Below are 25,347 nucleotides of genomic sequence, written 5' to 3' on the forward strand. Positions count from 1 at the left end.
GGCCTGCAAAGCGGTCATAAAGAAGACAATGACTGCGACTGCCCCATATTATTTTACTCCTGCTGTGACCCTAACGAGACCAGGCTCCTCTTACCTGAATACTGGTACAACTTACCTAAAGACAAGATCCTCTTGAATGTGCTCAGGTCCCTGTTCGGGCACCACTTGGGGGTGACAACACAACCAGGGTCGAGAGGGTAAGAGGATGGTGGAAAAAAAAAAAAAAAGTTAAGATACAAAGAGATGGGAGCAGGAGGGACAAAGTGGATGATGTCAGAACAATGCCAACTTTATTCAAGGCAGCGAGGCATTATATAGCTTACAGAAATAGTTACAAAGAAGTATCTATTTTTAAGTAATTAGGCAAGAATTTGTTACATGCGCATAAAACCCTCCAGGCTTCCCCATTATCTATTTCCCAAGCTCTAGTAGCAGACCTTCCAAGGCTAGTGGTCTCTGTCTTCAGATAACTCCTTAACCAGCTGCACTGACTGACTTTAAAGTGACACAAGACATAGTTTACAATGGTGCAGTTTATAGCCTGTGCAAGCACAACACAAACCCACAGTGATTTATTGACCAGGCCTGTTTTGCCCACTCCAGATAAGCACCTACAGGCAACCATGTCAGCGAGTCCAGGATCCATAGCTCAGGCCCTTTCTCAAGCGCTGCTCAACTTTTCCACCCGCGAGGTTATTACCCGTGGCTTCTAGGAGGCGTGAGTTGGGGCCTGGTTTGGTCTCATGACTCCAGACCAGTCCACGGCTGCCTACAGTCATGCTTGTTGTATCAAGTTCTAAAACTCTTTTCCTCATCCCTGATCCTGAAGATTTCCATGAACCTTTTTTTTTTTTTGTGGTAAAAATATTTTATTATTAAAATTTCTTTTTTTTTTATTTGTTTATTTACAGCATAACAGTGTTCATTGTTTTGGCATCACACCCAGTGCTCCATGCAGTACGTGCCCTCCCTATTACCCACCACCTGGTTCCTCAACCTCCCACCCCCCGCCCCTTCGAAACCCTCTGGTTGTTTTTCAGAGTCCATAGTCTCTCATGGTTCATCTCCCCTTCCAGTTTCCCTCAACTCCCTCTCCTCTCCATCTCCCCATGTCCTCCATGTTATTTGTTATGCTCCACAAATAAGTGAGACCATATGATACTTGACTCTCTCTGCTTGACTTATTTCGCTCAGCATAATTTCTTCCAGTCCCGTCCATGTTGCTACAAAAGTTGGGTATTCATCCTTTCTGATGGAGGCATAATACTCCATTGTGTATATGTACCACATTTTCCTTATCCATTCATCTGTTGTAGGGCATCTTGGTTCTTTCCTCAGTTTGGCGACCGTAGCCATTGCTGCAATAAACATTGGGGTACAGATGGCCCTTCTTTTCACTCCATCTGTATCTTTGGGGTAAATAGCCAGCAGTGCAATTGCAGGGTCATAGGGAAGCTCTATTCTTAATTTCTTCAGGAATCTCCACACTGTTCTCCAAAGTGGCTACACTAACTTGCATTCCCACCAACAGTGTAAGAGGGTTCCCCTTTCTCCACATCCTCTCCAACACACGTTGTTTCCTGTCTTGCTAATTTTGGCCATTCTAACTGGTGTCAGGTGGTATCTCAATGTGGTTTTAATTTGAATCTCCCTGATGGCTAGTGATGATGAACATTTTTTTCATGTGTCTGATAGCCATTTGTATGTCTTCATTGGAGAAGTGTCTGTTCATATCTTCTGCCCATTTTTTGATATGATTATCTGTTTTGTGTGTGTTGAGTTTGAGAAGTTCTTTATAGATCCTGGATATCAACCTTTTGTCTGTACTGTCATTTGCAAATATCTTCTCCCATTCCGTGGGTTGCCTTTTTGTTTTGTTGACTGTTTCCTTTGCTGTGCAGAAGCTTTTGATCTTGGTGAAGTCCCAAAAGTTCATTTATGCTTTTGTTTCCTTTGCCTTTGGAGACATATCTTGAAAGAAATTGCTATGGCTGATATCGAAGAGGTTACTGCTTATGTTCTCCTCTAGGATTCTGATGGATTCCTGTCTCACGTTGAGGTCTTTTATCCATTTCGAGTTTATCTTTGTGTATGGTGTAAGAGAATGGTCGAGTTTCATTCTTCTACATATTGCTGTCCAGTTTTCCCAGCACCATTTATTGAAGAGACTGTCTTTTTTCCTGTTTTGTTGAAGATTATTTCACCATAGAGTTGAGGGTCCATATCTGGGCTCTCCACTCTGTTCCACTGGTCTATGTGTCTGTTTTTATGCCAGTACCACGCTGTCTTGGTGATCACAGCTTTGTAGTAAAGCTTGAAATCGGGTAACGTGATGCCGCCAGTTTTGTTTTTGTTTTTCAACATTTCCTTAGCAATTCAGGGTCTCTTCTGATTCCATACAAATTTTAGGATTATTTGCTCCAGCTCCATGAACCTTTTAATTTAACTTCTGTAGAAGTTGCATGGTTTAGTTAAAGGTAACTTTCCTTTTATCCTTGTTTGTTTATTTATTTATTTATTATATGCCCAGTTTCTCTAACAGTATTTGTTGAAAAAGCTGTTCTTTCTCAATTTAAATACTTTTGGATCTTTGTAAAAAAAAAAAAAAAGAGTTGAGACCTGTTTATGTGGGTCTGTTTTTAACGTCTCTGTTCTGTTCATGTTCAATGTGTCTATTCTTCTGTCTTTACCTAACTCTTCAATATTGAATAATTTCTTCATTTTATTCTTTGACATGAATGTTTTAGCCATGCTAGCTACATGTAAGTTTTAGAACAAGCTATTCTCTGTCAAAAAAAAAAAAATCGTTACAGTAAAGTTCCCACCTATAATAGTAGATTTATCTATTTCTCCTTACATATCTTTCCATTTTGCTTTATATATAATTGCTTGATTCTTAAGTTTTCCTGGAAAATGGGTCTCAGTACATTATGCCCTTTTTTTCTGGAGTTCTGTTCTAATAATTCTGTTATAATATTGCAACCACTCCTGCTTTGCTTATTTGTTTTTTATTAAAGTTTGCATGGCATATCTTTTTAATTCTCATCTTATACTTTCAGTCTACCTGTGTTGTTGAATTTGAAATGAGTTTCTTATAAACAGCTTATATTTGGGCCATGCTTTTTGGTTTTGGTTTTGTTTTGTTTTTTTTTTTTTTTTAAAGATTTTATTTATTTATTTGACAGGCAGAGATCACAAGTAGGCAGAGAAGCAGAGAAGCAGGCAGAGAGAGAAGAGGAAGCAGGCTCCCTGTGGAGCAGAGAGCCGGATGCGGGGCTTGATCCCAGGACCCTGAGATCATGACTTGAGCGGAAGGCAGCGGCTTAATCCACTGAGCCACCCAGGTGCCCCTGGTTTGGTTTTGTTTTAATCCATTCTGCCATTTTCTGCCTTTTAGTTGGTATAACTATTTACATTTAAGGTGATATTTTTATGTTAGAGCTTAAATCGCTATTTTATGTAATTGTGTTTCTGTTTGTTCATTACACTTTTCTTTCTTTTTTTTTTGATGAAATTCTTTTTTTTTTTTTTTTTTTTAATTACTTTGACAGAGAGAAATCACAATTAGGCAGAGAGGCAGACAGAGAGAGAGGAGGAAGCAGGCTCCCTGCAGAGTAGAGAGCCCTATGCGGGGCTCGATCCCAGGACCCTGGGATCATGACCTGAGCTGAAGGAAGAGGCTTTAACCCATTGAGCCACCCAGGCACCCCTCATTCCACTTTTCTAATCCATTTCTCTTTTCTTGTCTCCCTGTGGGTTACTTGTATAGTTTTTAGAATCTTATCTTGATATACTTGTGTGGTTTGAATGGATCTCTTTCTTTAATTTTCTTAGTAGTTGAAAGTATTTAAAGTTTGAAACCCTCTGGCAGCACCCAGTACAAGTCTGTCTTCTTGTTTACAGATGAAAACATTGATGATATGTGCTTGTTTTATCTGATTATACAACTTTGTTGCCTGAAAGTTTTGGGAACTGTTTTAAGATTGCTTGTGCTATTTTCCTATATTTCTGCTCTATCCTTTTTCTTTATTGAGCCTTATATGTGTATATTTATGAACAGGATAATTAAACCAAACTTGACACTATAGTTAAAGTATTGGTTATTTATTTACTTATTTATTTTTACAGTGTTAGGATGAGAAAAATGGTGCTGGAATCTTATGTTGACAGAATTGCTTCTAAGCCATGGCTAGTGAGAGGTCACTCAAGCAAAGTGATCACGTATAAGAGAAAAATCTCATAAATGACTTGGAGATAACAGATCGAAGATCAGTGGAAATTTAATGGATCTAAAAGGAAAATTTAGGCAGTGAGAAATTTAGTCAAAACTGAAAGTAACTAGGGACTAACCTGAGGCCGCCAAAGTACCAAGTTATACCTATAGATAAAATGGTCAAAAGGGAAGACTGTAAAGCCAAAAGGTGGTTGGGAAGATATGCTGTGACTAGAATATCTCCTTCCTGTAGATAATTTGCAAAAAGAATTACACAGCTTCAGTGGGAGAGAATCAGGAGCCTTGTTAAAGATCATATTGGTGATCCCTTACAGAGCAGATATTAAAATAAATTTTACACATGGGATATTAAGGACCTCTTTGTTTTGCATTTGAACTGTGGATAGAAAGGCATTTTTAGTATTACCTAAGACACTAGATACCGCAGCTTTGAAGAAGTGTGGATAAATATATGATCTCTCAAATGTCCTCTCTGAATAAAGGAAAAAATGTGTAACATAATCCTGAAAAGGACAATTGTAATACTCTACCTTTAATTTTCAAATGGAATCCTACTTTTGAGGTTGCTGAATGTTAAGAATTCAGGCAACTTTGGATTGGCAGTATGACACCAAGTTTCTTCCAATTCCTTTAACTTTTAAGTTATTTAAGATGCAATAGAAGGGATTTCAACTGTTAAAAGATTCCCTATGTGACTAATGTTGGGGGAATAGGATAAAGTGAAATAATTTGTCACGGTCCTCCTCTCTTTAGCTTCCTGAAAGTGGGGCTGAATAATAAGAAAAAAGTTAGTATTCTTTCAAAATGAGAAGAAGTAATGGTAAAAAATGGTGAAAATACTTTGAAAAATTAGACATTGCAGCTTTGAGAGATTTCATGAAAATTAGTATAAATATTGAGTAAATAAATGGAGTATTTATGAAATCTATGAAACCAACCAATTAATGTCAGGCTCCCACTTAGAAATCAACCAGTCAGAAGTTGATTTACTCGGTGAACATGTTTTTAAGACTTATCCATCAAAAATGTAGTAACTGTATTTCCTCAATTTTTATGACTTTTTAATGCTCATCAACTGCTCCAACAACATATTTGCTCATATACGAGCAAATTGTGTTGTGTGTGTATATACACCCACATATATATGTATATATACTATAGTATACTACACACATATAATATATGTTGGACATAGGATACTACCAAAGATAAAGTAGCTAGAGGGTCAGGTTTCTAGGCCCAACCTTCAAGAGAAGACCCAAGTTAATTTGTATAAGAATGACTAAAATGCTCTCAGGATGGATAAAAAACTTAACCAGATTGCTGCACAGTGTGCACAACTGTTTGCCATACCCTGAATTGTTTGTGAACAAGAAAGGAAACTAAATGCAGATATGCACTGCCTATTGACAGACATAGATCAGGTCATAGCAGATTGCGTTGGCCTCTTACCCATGGTTTCAGGTAGATACTAAGGAGTCTTAACCAGGAAAGTTACTTATGCTGGATGTAGATTTGCATATTCATTAAGTGAAACAAACATGTCTATCCTAATAAGAGGTTTAGAGCTGAAAATATTTCAGTTTGGACCTCATATTTATCAACTAATTAAGATACCCATTTAAGTGCTGATACAGTGTAATGACGAAGTAACATCCTATAATGAAATTTCCACATATTTCATCATTCATAAAAAAATATGTGGGTTGAAAATTGGTTTGGACAGTTGAAATATCTGCTTGAGCTACTTTGGGGAAAATGTATTCCTTCCTTCCCCTCCCTATCCCTCCCCTTCCTTTCCCTCTTCTCTCCTGCCTTCTCCAGCTATTCATGTAGTGCCAGCGCCTGGGTTGCATTTGAGGTCTGGTGTAAGGATCAGTATCTAAATGTGATACTATGACAGTATCTCTAAATATTACTCACTGAATACATAGTGGAATAATGGGATGGTTTACTTCTTACCTGCCTAAGCTTGTTTTAATAATTGCTGCTGCTTTCCTACCTAATCTGGTATTAATGATTGCTGCTTCTTTCCTACTTAATGGATGAGACCGTCCTTCCTATACTAATACTTACCCAACTCTGCTCTACCTACTCTGTTTGCCTATAAATGGGCAAAGGGAGAAGCACTAGCCACATTTATACTGCAGTTAACTTGATGTGTCAGTCCTCTACTTGAGACTGATGGTCTTAGCCTGGGAAAGAAGGTTAGTCCTGGGCAAAAGCGAATGACTATTGGAAATAAGGGAAGCAACTACTGTTGGGAAGCCCGTAGTAAGTGGAAAATGCAAACAATAAAGCTAATTTTATTTTGTTGCCTGTGAAAGACCAAAAGTAATAAATTTGATATTATCATTTAGCTGTATTTACAGATACCCATAAAGGCGAAGCTAATTGCTACCCTTTCCTACACATCCTTGCCAACAATTGTTACTGCTTGTCTTTTAAATGACAGCTATGCTTAACATAAGGTGTGAGATGATATCTCACTGTGGGTTTGATTTGCATTTCCCTGGTGATTAGTGATGTTTAGCACCTTTTCATGTACCTATTTACCGTTTGTATGTCTAGTTGGGGGGCAGGAATCTATTTAGTTCCTCTGCTCAATTTTTAATCAGATTTTTTTTTCTGTTTATTTGCTTGTGTTCTTTATGTATTTTGGATTTAATTCCATATCAAAGATGTGCTTTGCAATTATTTTTCCCCATTCCAGTGGTTGTCTTTTCTTTTTGTTGATTTTTTTCTTTTGCTGAGCAGAATATTTTTAGTTTAATGTTGTCTGTTTTTGCTTTTGTTGCTTGTGTTTTTAGTATCATATCCTAAACAAAATAATAATTGTCAAGACTAATGTCAAGAAGCTTTTCCTATGTTTTCTTCCAGAAGTTTTAGGGTTTCAAGTCTTATGTCCTTAATCCATTTTGAGTTAGTTTTGTGAGTAGTTTGAAATAAGGATTCAATTTAAATCTTTTGCATGTAGTTACACAGGTTTCCCAACACTATTTAATATGGTATTCTTTTCCCTTTGAGTATTCTTGGTTCTCTAGTCAAATATTAGTTGACCATATATATAGGGGTATATATCTGGGCTCTTGATTATTTTCCATTGGTCCATGTATCTGTTTTTATGCCAGTACCATACTATTTTGATTACTAGAGCTTTGTAATACAGTTTGAAATTAGGAAGTGTGATACCTCCAACTTTGATTTTTCTCAAATTGCTCTGGCTATTTGGGATCTTTTGTGGCTCATTACAAATTCTAGGATTCAGAATTTAGTGTTTATCATTCACATGCAACTCATTGATTTTTACTAAACATATGTGCATTTCTAGTCAGACTACTGAGTAAAATTTAACACATTTTTGCAAGTACATTATTCTCTCTATGTGTGCTTTTCCTACTTGCTTTTGTCATTTAACATTCTTACTTAGATTCATTTCAATTGATGTATTCTTCTTAAATGCAGTCCATATGCATGAACATAGCTGGAATTATTCATCTGTCCTTCATTTGATGGAAATTTATGTTTTCTGGTTTTTTTTTCTCTAATAAAAAATGTTGCTATAAATATTCTCTCTCTCTGTCTTTGTTTCTCTCTCTCTTTTCCATTAAAGTACATAACTAGAAGTAAGGTATACCAGATTTTTCTCACTTTGCTTTCCAAAATGTTTTTAACAATTTCAAAATAGTATATAAGCAATTGTGTGTTTCTGCAACCTGCTTTGTGGGCTGTTGGTAATTTTTGCCAAATAGCTAGATGTGCATCCATATTTCACTATGAGTTTAATTTGTGTTTTCACATTTTTTTCCTTCATAAGGACAAACATATTTAATGTTTATTGCCCATTTCAATTTTATTATCTCTTAACTATCTGTTCATGTCCTCTGACCATTTTTCTATTCAAGTGTTGAATCTTTTCTTTCTTATTGATGTATTACACTTTGGTATATGTTCTTGAGATTAAGCCTCTGCTCATAACATTCATGACAAATATAATCCCAAGTTTGGGCTTCATTTAATCCCAGTTTCCTGTTATTATTATTATTTTTTGGATTTTATTTATTTATTTGAAAGAGAGAGAGTGAGAGAGAGCATGAGAGAGGAGAAGGTCAGAGGGAGAAGCAGACTCCTGGTGGAGCTGGGATCCAAATGCCAGACTCCATCCCGGGACTCTGGGATCATGACCTGAGCAGAACACAGTTGCTTAATCAACTGAGCCACCCAGGTGCCCTGTTTCCTGTTATTTTTAATGCACAAAGATTTAAGTTTAAATACTGAATTTAGCAGTCAGTCATAAACCATTCCTTATCTCAATGTGATTTGATTTTTTATAAATAGGAATAAATACAAACCTTATGAATACAAGAGAAAAGTAATATTCTAACATACTACATAAAGTTCTTATTAAAAAGAGGTTTTGTAATTTGCTGTGTACTAGTGTTTTTTTGACTGACCTTAAAAGGAATCTATACTTTGTGGTTAAGCTTGATTTTTAAAAGGGCAAAATTTTTCGCTACATTTCTACCATTTTCTCTTAGAATTTGAACATTGAAGAATAATTCGCAAAACTACCTTGTGAAAATAACACTTTATTTCCCCATATTTATATCCAGATACTATCTATATGTATATTTATAGTTCAAATCATCCATAAATAAGAGTGAGGACAGCTTTCATTGAAGTGATCTACTCCTTCTGATATTCATTTCAAAAGAAGTTTGAGAGACAGATAAAACTGATGGCATTAAGATGCAAATGAAACAGTCAAGAAAAAAGAAAATATGTGAGTGGAGAAAATTTCTGAAACCACTATAAAATCAGAAAATGGTTAGACTTAGTATTTATTCATGTGCACATATGTATAAATATATAAATAGGCCTATATATGTACCTGGATATATATATATATATCTATCTATCTATCTATCTATCTATCTATATATATGTCTATACACACACACACACATATAGTCATTCATATTTTATATCAATAGATAGGTAAAATTCCGTATGTAGTGTGGGATTTAATCAGTTGAAATGTTCTTTAAAATCAAGCTTTATAGGGGCACTTGGGTGGCTCAGTTGGTTAAGCCTCTGCCTTCAGCTCAAGTCATGATCTCAGGGTCCTGGGATCGAACCCCACATTGGGCTCTCTGCTCAGTAGAGAGTCTGCTTCCCTCCCACCCCAGCTTGCCTCTCTGCCTGCTTGTGATCTTTGTCCGTCAAATAAATAAATAAAATCTTAATAAAAAAGATTAAGCTTTATAAATTTATTATCCAGTTTTTATATTCTATAAACTATTATAGCAATTAAGTGAAATATTCAAATAGCCAAATAAGTAAAACTGACTTTACTGTTCTCCATATATTAGGTATTAAGGAATATGTTCACATTCTCAAGGCATTTGCATATAAAAATATATTATTTTTATATTCACTGATGAAACTTGAAAGGTATTTCTCATAAAAACATGAAGGTGATCTATGAACATTAAATATCATGTCTGCATAGCCTCAAGTATATTTAGAATAAAAATGGATATTACATTTATTAAATTCATGAATAAAATAAGATTTCTTTGAATTGAACAAAATGAGGAAAATGATGGAAGTTAATAAAATATGCATTATTATATTTCCAATATCTGAAAAACATCTAATAATGTATAGGCTTTAAACTTGGGCCACATCCTGTAGCATTTCTGATCTAATTAGATTTTACTGTTTTAAGAACATATAGTTTCTTAATACTGAAAATTGTTTTTCCTTAATCTATGGTAATACATATGATTGGGAAGAAGCAGAGTAATTTGGGTTGATGAAGCAATTTCCTTTACCTAAAACCTATTCTGCCTGTGCCTGTATGTGTACATTTATATTTATGCTAATAAGTTGACCTAATGTGATACATGGAATCTTTATTTAACATATTGATGTAAGAACACTGTTACTTCTGTAATTCATGTATTCTGTTATCTTGAAACTGATAACTTGAAACTGTAAATGGTATGCAGGGCCCTCTGTAGTATTATCCCAAGCTTCAAACTTTGTCTAGGTTAGAGAAGTTGCCAGTAAAAATGTTTTAGGTCAGAAAAATGTTTTATTTTATCATCACATTTCTATTTGGCTAGCTTGGTAATTTAATTCAGTGATCACATTTATCTCATTCATGATATTAGGTTAATTCCAGAGGTCTAAATGGCTTCTCTTTGAGAAAATATAATAACTTTATGATTATGACTTAAACTGATATTGAAGGATCTAAAGAAGGTTAAAAGAGGAGTTTCAAAAATGTTTTGAATCATAAATGAGAGAAAGTCAAAATATATATCTTTCCAAATTAGCAACTTTGACTAACACTCAAGCTGTGTCATAAATGATGTCAAGCTTTATGTCAACCTGTGACATAAATGATGTTCACAATTTTGCTTCTATTATCAAGAAAGCCTGCACTTTAAGATTTGGCCATGTTATAGCTGTTCACCGCTTGAACTTCTCTCTACTGCCAAGGAAGTAGGATGGATAGCCATTGTCCAGACTTTCTTCCTTCATCCATTTTGCTTCCGAGAGGACATGACTAGTATTATTAGTTGAAAAAGTGGTATGAGGATCTAGTTGCACAAACATTAAAAGAAATTAGCGACTACAGTCCATTGCCTCATCTGGTCCTTGCTTTTCAGAGCTGATGTAGATCTCTTTGGTCTGCCTCCCCTAGAATTCCCCTAGAATACTGGATAGAGCCCGTTGTGCTACACTCCAAACATAGATAGCACAAGTCAATTTTGTTTACTATAATGTACAAAAGCTTAGATAATTTATCGTATTAAACAGAGTAATGTAAATCCTAAACCAGAATGTTAGATGTGAGGTGCCTCTTTAGATTTCAGTACAATGCCTACAAATTAGGAATATTCACAGATTTTTCTAACCACAGTGTATTTTCTGATATTGGCATGACTACATAGCTCTTAAAGATGATTCTTTTTACAGAAAAATATTTTAGCTTTTGTAAAATATATGGAAATAGTTTGACCTTTTACAATTATTCTTTTTAAAACCTTTATAAAAAGAAAAGGTCTACAAGTTAAAATTTTCATTTAGAATTTAGGAAAGTGTCTTTAGCAAAAATGCATTTCCTTCTCATTTTCTCTCTTCCTTTTCTTCTGTTTTAGCTTAATTGTACTCGTTCAAAAGGTATATTGAATCCCAAACCCCCAGTTCATCAGAATGTGGCTATGTTTGAACATAGGGTCATTGCAAATATAATTAGTTAAGATATCATATTGGAGAATGGTGGACTCTTAATCCAATATGACTGGTTCTTATAAGAAGAGATAAATTTGGACATAGACAAAGACAAAAGGAAGACAGCCACATGAAGACAGCGGTAGGGGTGGAATATATATTACTCTAGCCAAGGAATGCCTGGGGCAACCAGAAGCTAAGAGAGTCAGGGGAAGATTTCTCCTTCAAGGTTTTAGAAGATACTTGGCCCTGATAACATTTGGTTTTAGATTCTAGACTCTAGAACTCTGAAGAAAACATTTTTGTTGCTTTAAACCATCTGCTTTGTCATACTTTGTTATCTCAGCCCTCAGAAACTAATTCAGCAACTAAACTCTGCCTCTCCCTCTTCAAAACTTACTTTATATAGAAAAAATATACACTTTATAACTATAGTATATTGATGAATGAATACTCATCCCTTCAAGTAGAAAATGTGTCTTCAATACAGTGGCTAAAGGGAGAAATCTCAATTGTAGAATTAAGGAGGGTACTCTAAAAACAAAAGGAGGATACTCTACAAACAATGAAAATAATCTAGTCTGATTCAAATGGTTACATGCATATTTTCTTGGCTTTTAACATAATGAAGAAACATCTCACCATGGTTATGGCTATTAGAGCAATACCATTAATTGTTATTATTAAAGTCATATATATATATATATATATATATATATATATATATATATATAGTTTTCCAAGCCTTTATAATAATTGCAAAATGAGTTTATACAAACATTTTGGATTTCTCACTTGCATGGATTTATCACATTTGAGGATAAGATGACAACTGATTGACTGTTGCTTAGGCATGATTTCATTCAGTTATGTCTCCATCTCAGTTGATGGAAAGGCATAAGAATCTTTTTCATCAAATCCTTGATCTGTCACACTAACACATCTCCTGTCTTTCTCCATGTTACCAATCTTTTAGAAGCCTTTAACTATCCTGCTGTGAATCAAGAAAGTAATACCCAAGAGTAATTCTTCTGCACTTAACTGTCAGGAAAGATACTGATTGATGGAGCAATAGCTAAACCATTCTCTGTATGTCTTTGAAACAGAGGAAACCATCCATTCTTTACTCCATGTTTACGGCTGAGTTTATCTCTCTGAAAAAGCCCAATTGTCTTGATAAATAATTATTGTCTACCCATGTAAAAAATCACAAACAAATGTAAAAAAATACAGTTCATGTGATAAAACAATGTTTCATTTCCTATCTTGCCATGTGACAATCAGTACATAGTTTAAACATTATTTCAGGCTAAATGGCACAAATTGCCTCATGTAGATAACACAGGAAAGCAGTTATAAGTGGTGATTCCTACTGGATATTTTTTGTGTGTTCATTTGGTAGTGTTTGTTTGAATCAAGCAAGGGAGAAATATAAATTCTCTTTCCTTCTGTAAAATGGCACTTAAATTATCCTCCTAAAAGTATATGTACTTTAGCATGAAAGTACTATTTATTAACATAGTTGAACCATATTTATTTAAAAATATTTCCCTACATTTTTATCTTTTTTTTGTTCCACATTAGCCATTTTAGTAGTGGTATAGTTGGACACTAGTTTAATATAATAAGTGTTTTCTTGTCTTGATTCCTGGACTATAGATGTCCAGAACAACTTTATTCTAACATTTTTTCAGAGGTTGAAATCCATAGTGTAGCCATTATGCAGTTTAACATTTTCCAGCACAAATAGCAAGAGAAAGTGACACACCTTTTATATTAAATATATAGATTTCTTTTCTATGCTAGTCAGCATGAAAACTCTTAAAAGTGAGGTAAATGATAAGAGCACTTCATTGTCAATTGGAGGAATTTTTCATATCTTTTAAACCACAGTATTCTTAATAAAATGAAACTGAATTTTAAAAGTTTAATAATTAATTCTTATGCTATATAACCTAAGTGTTTCACTTTTTTCTAGATAAATATTAATAGGAAAAAATTAGCTCATAAAGTCTTTAGTCTGTAGGCATAATAATCTCTACCTTAATGAAACAATAAACCAAGTGTAATATTAATGGAATGAAGTGATATCAAATATAAATGTAGAAAAATGAAATAATGAAGATTCTTTTTTTTAAGAATTTATTTATTTATTTGACAGAGAAAGATCACAAGTAGGCAGAGAGAGAGAGAGAAGCAGGCTTCCTGCTGAGCAAAGAGCAGGGCTCAATCCCAGGACCCTGAGATCATGACCTGAGCCGAAGGCAGTGGCTTAACCCACTAAGCCACCAACCACCCCCAATGATTATGAAGATTCTTAACTCAGTATCACAGAATACTTGATCAAATGGGAAAATTAGAAGTTTTTTTTTTTAATTTCCATTTTAACATTGACAACCTTTATGTTTATATACTGCATATTAGCTATAATCTCTAAATGTTAGAAAGTTATTTGTAATGGAATTCACAATCCTGTTAATACCTAAGCCATGGTCAGTGCTAATAAGATTTAAAAATACAGGGTCATAAGACTATATTAGGTAATGAATCTGGAAACTTCTGGAAAATACACTGGAATTCAAGAGGTTAGTCTGTTTATAGTTCTGCTTCTGGCTTTGAATATGAATAAAATAAGACAAAATGAATACAAGAGTGGTTTAGTACTACAAGTATCCAGTACTCTAATTTAAAATCTGTTTCTATGTAATAACTTGAAAGTTAGTGGTTTTGTGAAACCCCAGTCTGGAGACCTTGTTGTGAGCATAGATAAGTAGCAGAATGTTCTTTCACTCTCCAAAGCCTAACCTTCTGCTAACCTGAAAATCTTTTTATTTTGAATCTGGCCTTCATTGGGATTCATTAACTCCCTTTTGCTGGTAATCTAGCAAAAGTATTGTTCCTACCAGAATTATGTTCAAGGTGGTCCACATCAGCTGTAGAGCATCTTCTTGAAAAGACTGATAGGCATCCTGAACTCCTTAGAAATAGCGATATATGTACACATACTCTGAAATACATATATACATACTCTGAAAAAAATATATATATTTACACACTCTGAAAACTAGAATATTTATGAAATAAATAGAAAAGGATGCAAAAGAAATGGAAAAACATTCCATACTAATGGATTGGAAGAACAAACACTGTTAAAATGTCTGTACTATCCAAAGCAACCTGTAAATTTAATGCCATCTCTATCAAAATACCATCAGCATTTTTCACAGAGCTAGAACAAACAGTCCTGAAATTTGTATGGAGCCACAAAAGACCCTGGATAGCCATAGCCACCCAAAAAAGAAAAGCAAGCTGGAGGCATTATGATTCTGGATTTCAAGTTGTATTACAAAGCTATAGTCATCAAGATGGTGTGGTACTGGCACAAAAACAGACACACAGATGAGTGGAACAGAATAGAAAACCCAGAAATGGACCACAATCATATGATCAACTAATCCTTGACAAAGCAGGGAAGAATATCCAATGGAAAAAAGATAGACTTTTCAACAAATAGTGTTAAGAAAATTGGACAGCCACTGGCAGAAGAATGAAACTGGATCACTTCCTTATACCATACACAAAAACAAATTCAAAATGAATGAATGACCTAAATATGAGACAGTAAACCATCAAAATCCTGTCAGAGAACACAGGAAGCAACCTCTTTGACCTCAGCCATAGCAACTTCTTACTAGGCCCATCTCCAGAGGCAAGGGAAACAAAAGCGAAAATGAACTATTGGGACTTCATTAAGATAAAAAAAAAACTTCTGCACATAGAAGGAAACAATCAACAAAACTAAAAGGCAGACTATGGAATAGAAGATATCTGTGAATGACATATCTGATAAAGGGTTAGTATCCAAATCTATAAAGAACTTGACAAATTCAACCCTAAATAAATAACCCAGTTAAAAATGGACAGAAGACCTGAATAGATACTCTTCCAAAGAAAACATCCAGGTGGCCAACAGACACATGTAAAAGTGCTCAGCATCACTCATCATCAGGGAAATACTAATCAAAACATCTCACACCTGTCAGAATAGCTCAAATTAACAACACATGAGTTGGCAGGTGTTAGAGAGGATGCAAAGAAAGGGGAACCCTCTCACACTGTTGGTGGGAATGCAAACTGGTGCAGCCATAGTGGAAAACAGAATGGAGGTTCCTCAAAATCTTAAAATTAGAACTACCCTGCAACCCAGCAATTGCAGTCCTAGGTATTTACCCAAAGGATACAAAAATACAGATTCAAAGGGGTACATGCACCCTGATGTTTGTAACAGTACCATTAAAGCCAAGTTATGGAAAGATCACAAATGTCCATTGACTGATGAATGGATAAAGAAGATGCGGTATATACACAGTGGAATATTACTCAGTCATTGAAAAGAATGAAATCTTGCCATTTGCAACAGTGTAGTTGGAACTAGAGTATATTATGCTAAGCAAAACAAGTCAGTCAGAGAAAGACAAACACCATATGATTTCACTCATATGTGGAATTTAAGAAACAAAAAGATGAACATATGGGAGGGGGAAAAAGGGAATGAAACAAACCAGAAGAGACTCTTAAGGATAGAGAACAAATTGAGGGGTGATGGATTGAGGTGGGTAGGGGATGTGCTGGATGAATGATGGATATTAAGGAGGGCATTTGTTATGATGAGCACTTGGTGTTGTATGTAAGTGATGAATCACTGAATTCTATTCCTGAAACCAAATATTGCACTGTATGTTTACTAAGTAGAATTTGAATAAATAACAATAAAAAAAAAGAAATAGCCATGTATATTTGCTGCCTACTTTTTGCATCAGTGACTGGTAAAATCAGAATCATAATGGCCCATCATTTACATAAAATTAAACCTTTCCACCTGGTTGTGACAAAGGGTTTAGTCTTCCTAATTACAGTTGTCTCTTTATTTGCTCCAGAGACCCTAGCCAAGTCATACTGTATTGTAGCTCTCTGTGAAGTTGCTATCACAATCCTTCTTATATGCTTTCTAATCCATGTGGGAAATAAGTGTGGATATTAGGTAAGAGTAAGATTCTGGTTTTGATGGTATATCTGGTATATCTGATAGCAGGAAGCGCAATTTGGGTATGTAGCTGAAATCAGGCTTTCAATTACTTTCCTCATGTCTAGATTTTGAAAACCTTTGTTTTGGAAAACTAATGACTTATATCCAGCTGTAACTGCAAGGCAAATTGCTGCCCCCAATACAAGAGACTTTTCTTAATTCTTCTTTATTGTAACTTATGGAAAGAATAGTTAACTATTTAACAAAGAGAGAAGCAAGCATGTCTGAAGCATGCACATGCATTTTTTATTCTCCATTATCAGATAAATTTACTCTGTTTGGTGGTGAACATAGTGGGGCAGGAGTGCAGCAAAAGTAGAATTGTACAATTTTTCTGTCAAATTTTTAGAAGTGCCTAGGTACTTGTTTTATACAGATCAAGCTAGAAATACTGAAAATAAAAGCAATGGAAACGTCCCAATGTGCACTTGATGATGCAGAAGAATACAAATTTTTAGAATAATAGAATAAATGTACACTTAAAATGGGGAAAATAACTCTGAAATAAAAATAACAAATAAAATGAAATTGATAATTTGGAAAAGCATATTTTAATTCAAGAAATCTTATGTAATGATCTATATTAGAAAAAATAGTTTTAAAGTTTTGGAAAAACAAATTTAAAGCTAAAGGGTTAATAGTTTCTTGATTTAAAATTATATACTTAGAAAACTTAAGAGAAACAAATGGAAAATACTTGCATCTATTTTTATAAAAAAGCCATTTTTGTAAGGTAATCATAAAAATTAAGAACATGTCTATATACAAATTATAGTAATTAATACAGAGATCCTGCTTTCAATAGCAATAAAATAGATTAACTTATCAAGACATACACGTAATAAGTGGCTTGTAGAAAACTTGTGAAAAATAAAACATAAAATTAGCACATTAGCCTTAAAAACTATTGCATATGGAAAGAAACATTTGAGTTAATAGAAAGCCATATGATATCAATAGAAAGGATGACTTCATAATATCAAGTTATTTATAAATCATTCGATGAATTAAATGTGATGTCAAAAATAGTGTGGGTGATCCCGACCAGTCCTACTTTTAAACATTTTAGAATGAAGATTTTCTGAAAATATAAGCATGTAAAAATAACTAAGAACACTCAGGAAAGGAATAAAACTAATAGAATTATGTACAAGGTGAAAACATTTGCGGATTTCCTCCAAATTTAAGTTATATAAAGGAGCATCATATAAGAATCCCACCAGCTGGGTATTTATCACAATATCCTTTCATTTCTACTGAGAAATGTGTTAGATTTAAACAAAACCAATGCCATATGGTAATAATCCATGGACCTAATGTTTTCTGAGTTTTTAAGTTAGAACATTAAAGAAATCAAGGTTAAAGAATCGTTCCTCATTATGATTCTGGAATTCAGGAAAAATATATAGACAAATTCTGACGACTGCAGAATTCTTTGGAGTCACTTAAAAGTTTGCATGTACTGGAGCGCCTGGGTGGCTCAGTGGGTTAAAACCTCTGCCTTTGGCTCCAGTCATGATCCCAGGGTCCTGGGATCAAGCCCCACATCGGGCTCTCTGCTCAGCAAGAGATACTCTCTTGCTCTCTGCAAGAGATGCTCTCTGCTCTCTCTCTCTCTGCCTGCCTCTCTGCCTACTTGTGATCTCTGTCTGTCAAATAAATAAAATCTTAAAAAAAAAAAAAAGTTTGCATGTATCCAACCTTGTCACTTGAATGAGAATTCTCCTGAGGAATTTTCTTAATTTTCAAATGGGCAGTGTGTCAGCAGTTTTGCCTAACTGAAAAGGGTGCAGCCTGTGTTTGTGCTAACTTGGACCTAAAGGAAATGTGCTCCCTGAAGTTATACAGTGAGGTGACCCTGTGAGGCAGTCATATTGTCAGTTTTCCAGCCAAAGCAAAAAAGAATATTCTAGATTTAAGTACATTAAGAAGAAGCTTCTTGATTTGTAGGTTGGTTTGTCCTGCCAGTTTTGGACATTGAAGTCAAAGAGTGCTAAATTGTTAATATTATAAGGAATTGTTTGGTAGGAGCTCTTGGTAGTAGTATACAAAGGTGTCCTGGCACCTATATAATTTTATGTATTCTTACTATGTGAGTAATGTTTGTGTAAAAAACTTGGCTGAATTAAAATAACAATTCCAGGGTTGCCAGGGTGTTCCAGTTGGTTAAATGCCTGACTCTTGATTTCAGCTCAGGTCACGATCTCAGAATCCTCATATTAAGCCCTGCTAGCCCTGCGTTGGGCTCAGCTGGGTGTGGGGCCTGCTTACGATTCAAGATTCTCTCTTTCCTTTTTCTTCTACTTCTCCCCCACCTCTCTCTCTCTCCCTCAATAAATAAATAAATAAAATCCCTCCCTCTAGGAGGAAATGTTAAGAAAAAGATCTCTATTTCTTGAATATATATGTGTGTATATATATACATACACCCTAGTGAGAAAAGAGCTCTTCCTCAAGAGCAGCTCTTCCTATATTTGCTGTCTTAATGAGATCACTGTCTATTTAAATCTAACACGTAACCATCTAAACAAGTCTCTCTTTCACACTTCTGTTTCTGGCTTTTTAAAAGTAAGAATTTACAGTGAAGTCATGAAAAGAAACAAGAAACTCATTTTCCTTTTGACAGCTATATGATTCTTAATATTAGGGACCAGCAAAATAAAGAGATAACAGGAAATGTCAGAATGGAGTAAAAGGAAGGGGCTTTATTGGCAGCAAAAAAAATCCCATTATTTACTTATATCCAAATATGAACACATATTAAGCTCAAAGTTACATGTTTTATTATTGTACTCTTACTCTGAAATTACAACTTGACTTATGTTTAATTTATATCTCTTGCATTTCTTAGGTTTATTTCTTAACTTGTAGCAAAGACTAAGATGAAAATTTTAAATTACTTTTCTGAAGAAATCTCAGAGAAATTTCAGCAAGCATTGAATGAACAAAAATGGCATGATGGAACAGAAATAGTTCTTTGACTGTCAGCAGATATTTAAATAACATGAATGCCATCTAGTTATAATGGATTCCTTTAAAACTGATGATAGAGAACAAAGGGAATCAGCCCAGAGTCACTTACTGCAAAAAACTGCAGAGTATAATAGTTGACATGAAAATGACTCTTCGAGACTTTTAGCATAATAAACCCCTGGGTGAAAACTCTCAGAGTGACTCCCAGAAATACAGAACCAACTGCTTTTCCATAAAGCTACTACATTTATGATCACCTGGAGAGACTAAAGTACCAATGTAAAATTCCAGCTGTGACTGGCCTTAATATTAAAAGCCAGAGAAATGGAAAAAAAGGGCAGAAGGGTGAAGGTCATGTTTTAAAACAGTATTAAAAAAAAAAAATCAGCCTGCAATATATGTCTTTTTTCTTAATTACTAATTCAGTGATTTAATCATCTCTTAAATTATTCACTTAATAAACAGTAAGTGCTTATTGAGCATATTTCATTCATTGCTAGCCTCTATGTAAGTTAGAGTCATTAAGAAGATAATTATGGTATGTTTTCTGCTTCTAGGAGTCCTCAATCAGTGGGATACATAGTTATATAATCACTACATAAATGTGGATATAATAGCAGATATAAAAAGACAAATGATCTGGAAATCACAGGAGAAACAACTTAGTTTAGCTAGAATACTAGGTAAGACATCACACAGGAAAGAACATTTAATCTAGATTTTGAAGAAAAGAATAATAAAACTTACTGTTTAGAAGTAGCAATAACATGGTCAGAAGACAGGAAATGACATACAATTTCAATATAACTGGCTTAATATCATGAGTAGGAATTGGAAACTATCTTGGAATAAACAGGAAGCTAAAAATACTCTTTGCAAATAGTGTGCCTGAAATAATTCTGTCATTCCTAACATTAATACTTGAAATTATTAATACCTATAATAATATCTGGTATAATGCAATACTCGAATATTTGTGGAGTTGGACTGAATACAACCTTAATAAATCAAATTGAATTTACTTGGATTTTTAAAAAAGTATTTTTAATATACTTTATTTTTCAGAGCAGTTTTAAGTTCACAGTGAAATTAAGTTGAAGATAACAGAGATTTCCTGTATACCCTTGTCCATGCACATGCATAGCCTTCCCATATTAACTTAACTTTTCAGAATTTTTTTTTAAGCAAGGATAAACCAACATTGACACATCATAATCACCCAGAGTCCATGGTTAACCCTAGGGTTCATTCTTTGTGTTGTAAATCCTGTGGTTTGGGGCAAATGTGTAATGACATGTATCTATCATTATAGTAACATACAATGTTGTTACACTGCCCTAAAAAATTCTCTCTTCCACAACTATCTGTTCCTCTCTCCTTCCTAACTCCTGGCAAGCATTGATTTTTCTTTTCTTTCTTTTTTTACTGTCTCAATAGTTTTTCCTTTTCTTGAAAGTCATATTTTAGGAGTCATACAGAGTGTAGCCTTAACAGATTGACTCCTCTTAGTAATATTCATTTGAAGTTCTTCCATGTCTTTTCTTGGTTTGATAGCTTATTTCTGTTTAGTGTTGAGTATTTTTTCCATTGTCTGGATGTACTGCAGTTTGTTTGTTTTTTATCCATCTACCTAATAAAAGACATCTTGGTTGCTTCCAAACTTTGGGAATTATGAATAAAGCTGCTGCATGCATCGCATGCAGGTCTTTGTGTGCACACATTTTCACCTAATCTGGATAAAAACCAAGGAACTAGATTGCTGAATTATATGGTAAGAGTATGGGTAACTTTGTAGAAAATTGCCAGCATATCTTCCAGAGTGGCTGTGCCGTTTTTCATTCTCACCAGCAATAAATGGGAGTTCCTGTTTCTTCAAATACTCCCCAGCATTTGTTGTCAGTGTTCTGGGTTTGGGCCAGTAGTAGAGGTATGTAGAGCTTTTCCACTACTTAATTTGTTTCCCTGATGACATGTGATGTGAAACATCTTTTCACATGCTTATCTGCCATTTGTATATCTTCCTTGGCTATGTGTCTCTTAAAGTATTTGGTCCATTTTTTAATTGGATTGTTATTTTTTTTACTGTTGAATTTTGAGTTCTTTGTATATAATGGCTAACAGTCCTTTATCAGATACGTTTTTTGCAAATACTTTCCCCGTTTGTGGCTTGTGTTTTCATTCTCTTGGTAGTGTGTTCACAGAGCAAAATTTTCTAATTTTAATAAAGCCCAGGTTATCAAGTCTGTCTTTCTTAGTTTTTGCCTTTGTTATTATATATCTGAATGTGTTTTTCAGCTAGATTTGAAAAGAAATACTTTGAATATTCTTTTCCTGATATTCTTTTAGAAGACAGAAGGTAGAGGCAGAATAATGCCCCTATTCAAGATGTCCGTATCCTGAATTATGGAACCTGAAAATATATTAGTTTAAATGGCAAAAGGATATTGCATAATTAATTAGGAATCTTGATAAGAGGAATTGTCCTGGATTACAGAGCTTCATCATGTGATCATAAGATATCTAGTGTCAGAATGGTGCCCTACGAGAGTGACTAGCCTCATCTTTATTGCCTTGAAGGAAGGAGGGAGTGACCACAAACCAAGGAATTTATGTGGCCTCCAGGTGGTAGAAATGGCAAGGGAACAGATCTTCCCTTTAAGCCTTTAGAGCAATGTAGTGGTTTTGTCGTTTTTAGTCCACTGATACTCATTTTGAATTTCTGAAGTCCAAAACAGTAAGATAATACAACTCTTTTGTTTTAAGCCATTACAACACTTGAAACATCATAGACATTCACTGTACATCATGAGTTAGTGAACTCAGTGCTATTATACTGCTTATAAGTAAAATCAGTACTGTCACTATAATGGTATAATGAAATTAAACAAAAATACTTGCAGAAAGATTGATGGATATTGTTTCAGTATTGTAAAGAAACAGTTAAGGGGTACCTGGGTGGCTCAGTTGGTTATGCCTCTGCTTTTGGCTCAGGTCATGATCTCAGGGTCCTGGGATCAAGCCCCGCATCTGTCTCTCTGCTCAGCGGGGAGCCTGCTTCCCCCTCTCTCTCTGCCTGCCTCCCTGCCTACCTGTGATCTCTCTCTCTGCCAAATAAATAAATTAAATCTTTAAAAAAAAAAGAAATAGTTAAAATTTCTCTTATTATGTTCACAAAAATAAATAGAGTTATCTTGGAAATAATTAGTTATTTTATATGCTTGCTCTTGTACTATTTTGATGACAGTGAGCATTATCATTTTTAACCTTAAATATTTTGAAATAAATAGTTACACTCTTGTTAAAGATTCTCCATCTGAGAAAATACCTAATGGGGTTCAGTCTTTGACAAAAGATGTAAGACAAATAGAATACCTATATTTTAAAAAAGAATATTTACATTATGTAGCTCATTACCTGATTTTCTGTTCTTTTAAACAATATACACTATAATAATTCAAGAGAGTTCAGTTTAGCAAATGCATATTTTTGATAATAAAAGGATAGACATATAAAAAAGTAAATTTCTGAAATTTGTTTCTTGTGTATGGGCTCTATGATAACTATAAACTTTCATATGATATCATGAGTCTTTATACATTGTATTTTCTATTATGGGAGTATTATGGGAGTAAGTTGTTGGGAATATTGTTCCTAGTTGTGAAATACAAGGCAAAGGATATAGCTTAACAAATGTTTAATTTGAGGTTCAGTTATATTTAAGGAAATAACTTTAGTTAAAAAGAAATGAGTACTTTAATTCATCAAAAGACTAGTTAGTTGTTTTTATAGTCCAACCATTAGTTATAATGTTTTCAAACATAGCATTTTTATATAATGATTATTATATAGTAGTGAAAAATACAAATATAACTACTTTAAACTAGTAATTGAATTCAGTGTGTCAACAAAACCACTTGCAATCAGTTGAAGTATGGGATTATTTTATTAAACTGCAGATCATTTTAAATATACAAAATACCAAATACATTTACTGCTTCTCAATCTAAATGGGAAGTACTTACCTATACATTTTAATATAAAAATGAGAATATAATGTTTTTTTGTTTCCTTAAATTTGTTTCCAGAGTTTGTTTTCTAGAGATAGTTTCTTACCAAGAGGATTGACTGAGATTGCCCATCTGTCACCCAAGTTAATTAACATTACTGGATTATTAACTAAATCAGGGTTAAAAAGACACATGTGCGCATAAGGAAATAATGGGCATTTCAGTAAATTAAAGTTATTTATGACAGCTGTGGGCATTCATAATGCCTCTCCTCCCTACCTTGGCTAATAGACAAACACTTTGTGAAATAATAACCATTCTGTGGGCTTCAAAGTTTGAAAAAAGAAGGGTATGCTAAATCACCTCACCTAATTCTCTATGTAATCAGAGAAGACTTTAGGTAACCACTGGCATGGGCTAATTGCTTAGATTTTTTGATTTTCTTGGGTCTAAGAATAACATTTTTCATTTAACTAAGAACTTGTGCTTGAATACTAAATTATATAAACACATTTTCTAACTTGTCATAAAATTTGAATGCTATGTATCTTACATGTTTAGAATCCTATAACTTGCACATCTTTAAGGCACATATTGCATGGAGCCCTGGGTGTGGTGCATAAACATTGAATTTTGGAACACTGATTAAAAAAAAAGATGATGTTCAAGATGATGATTTGTAAATAAATCTTGATATGTCTAAGTGATTTTTCTAACCTGTGCTGGTAACTTGTGTGCACATTTAGTGATATCATTGAATTCAAATATATAAAAGCTGTTTACTCTCAATCTACCCACTAAAGCCATTATACTTGTTTTTCACCATCTGAAATTACCATAAATTACTGATGTGTTATATACAGAGAAAAATTTAATGATAAATACTAGACTACTAGCTTACCCACAAAAGAGTTATTTTAATTGATCCTCCAAATTTAAATCTTCAGTGAGCATGTAGTAGGCTGAAATACATCCCCAAAACATATCCATCTCTGGTCCCTAGACCCTGAATATTTAAAAGGCAAAAGAGGCCTTGCAGATGGGATTAAGTTAAGAATTTTTGAGATGGGGAAATTATCCTGTTATTCTTATGAACCTTAGGTAATCATAATGGTTCTCTTAAAAGGGAGCAGCAGGATCAGAATGAGAGAATGTTTTGTCAAACCAGACGCAGAAAGAGAAAGCAGTGTGATAACAGGTACAAAGAGAGAGTAACAACAGAAGCAGAGGTCAGAGAAATATGGGGTCACACGTCAAGGAATTCAGACAGCTTTTAGAAGCTGGAAAGGCAAAGGATCAGATCTTAGAGCTTCCAGAAAGAACAAGATCTGAGGATAAATTAAATAGAGCTTAATGAGTCCCAGTTTGGGCCTCTACCTCCAAAACTACAAAAAAGAAATTTGTGTTGTTTAAACTACCAAATGTGTGTCAAATTTTTGTAGCAACAATAGTAACTTAATATAGATCATAAAATTATTTTGCTAAAATATCATTTATAATTTTGCTTCAATTATAAATTGCATAATATAATTGCAAAGTTAAAAACTGGATCCTCTAGTTACTTTCACAAAAAAGAAAGAAATTATAGAAATTTGACTAGTTTTGTTTGTCATTTTCGAGTTGGGCATTCCATGTTGACTGCAAGTACTATTTTGAGGTATTTTTAAAGGAAACCATCGCAAGACTTTTACCTGCAACTTAAGACTGAGAAATCCGGGAGGAGGAGCAAAATGGGGGAGAAATAGGAGACCCGGTTTCAACCGGTCCCCTAAAGTGAGCTAATTGTTTACCAGAACACTCTG

Source organism: Meles meles, chromosome 14, assembly GCF_922984935.1.
Source record: "Meles meles chromosome 14, mMelMel3.1 paternal haplotype, whole genome shotgun sequence".
NCBI lineage: Eukaryota > Metazoa > Chordata > Mammalia > Carnivora > Mustelidae > Meles > Meles meles.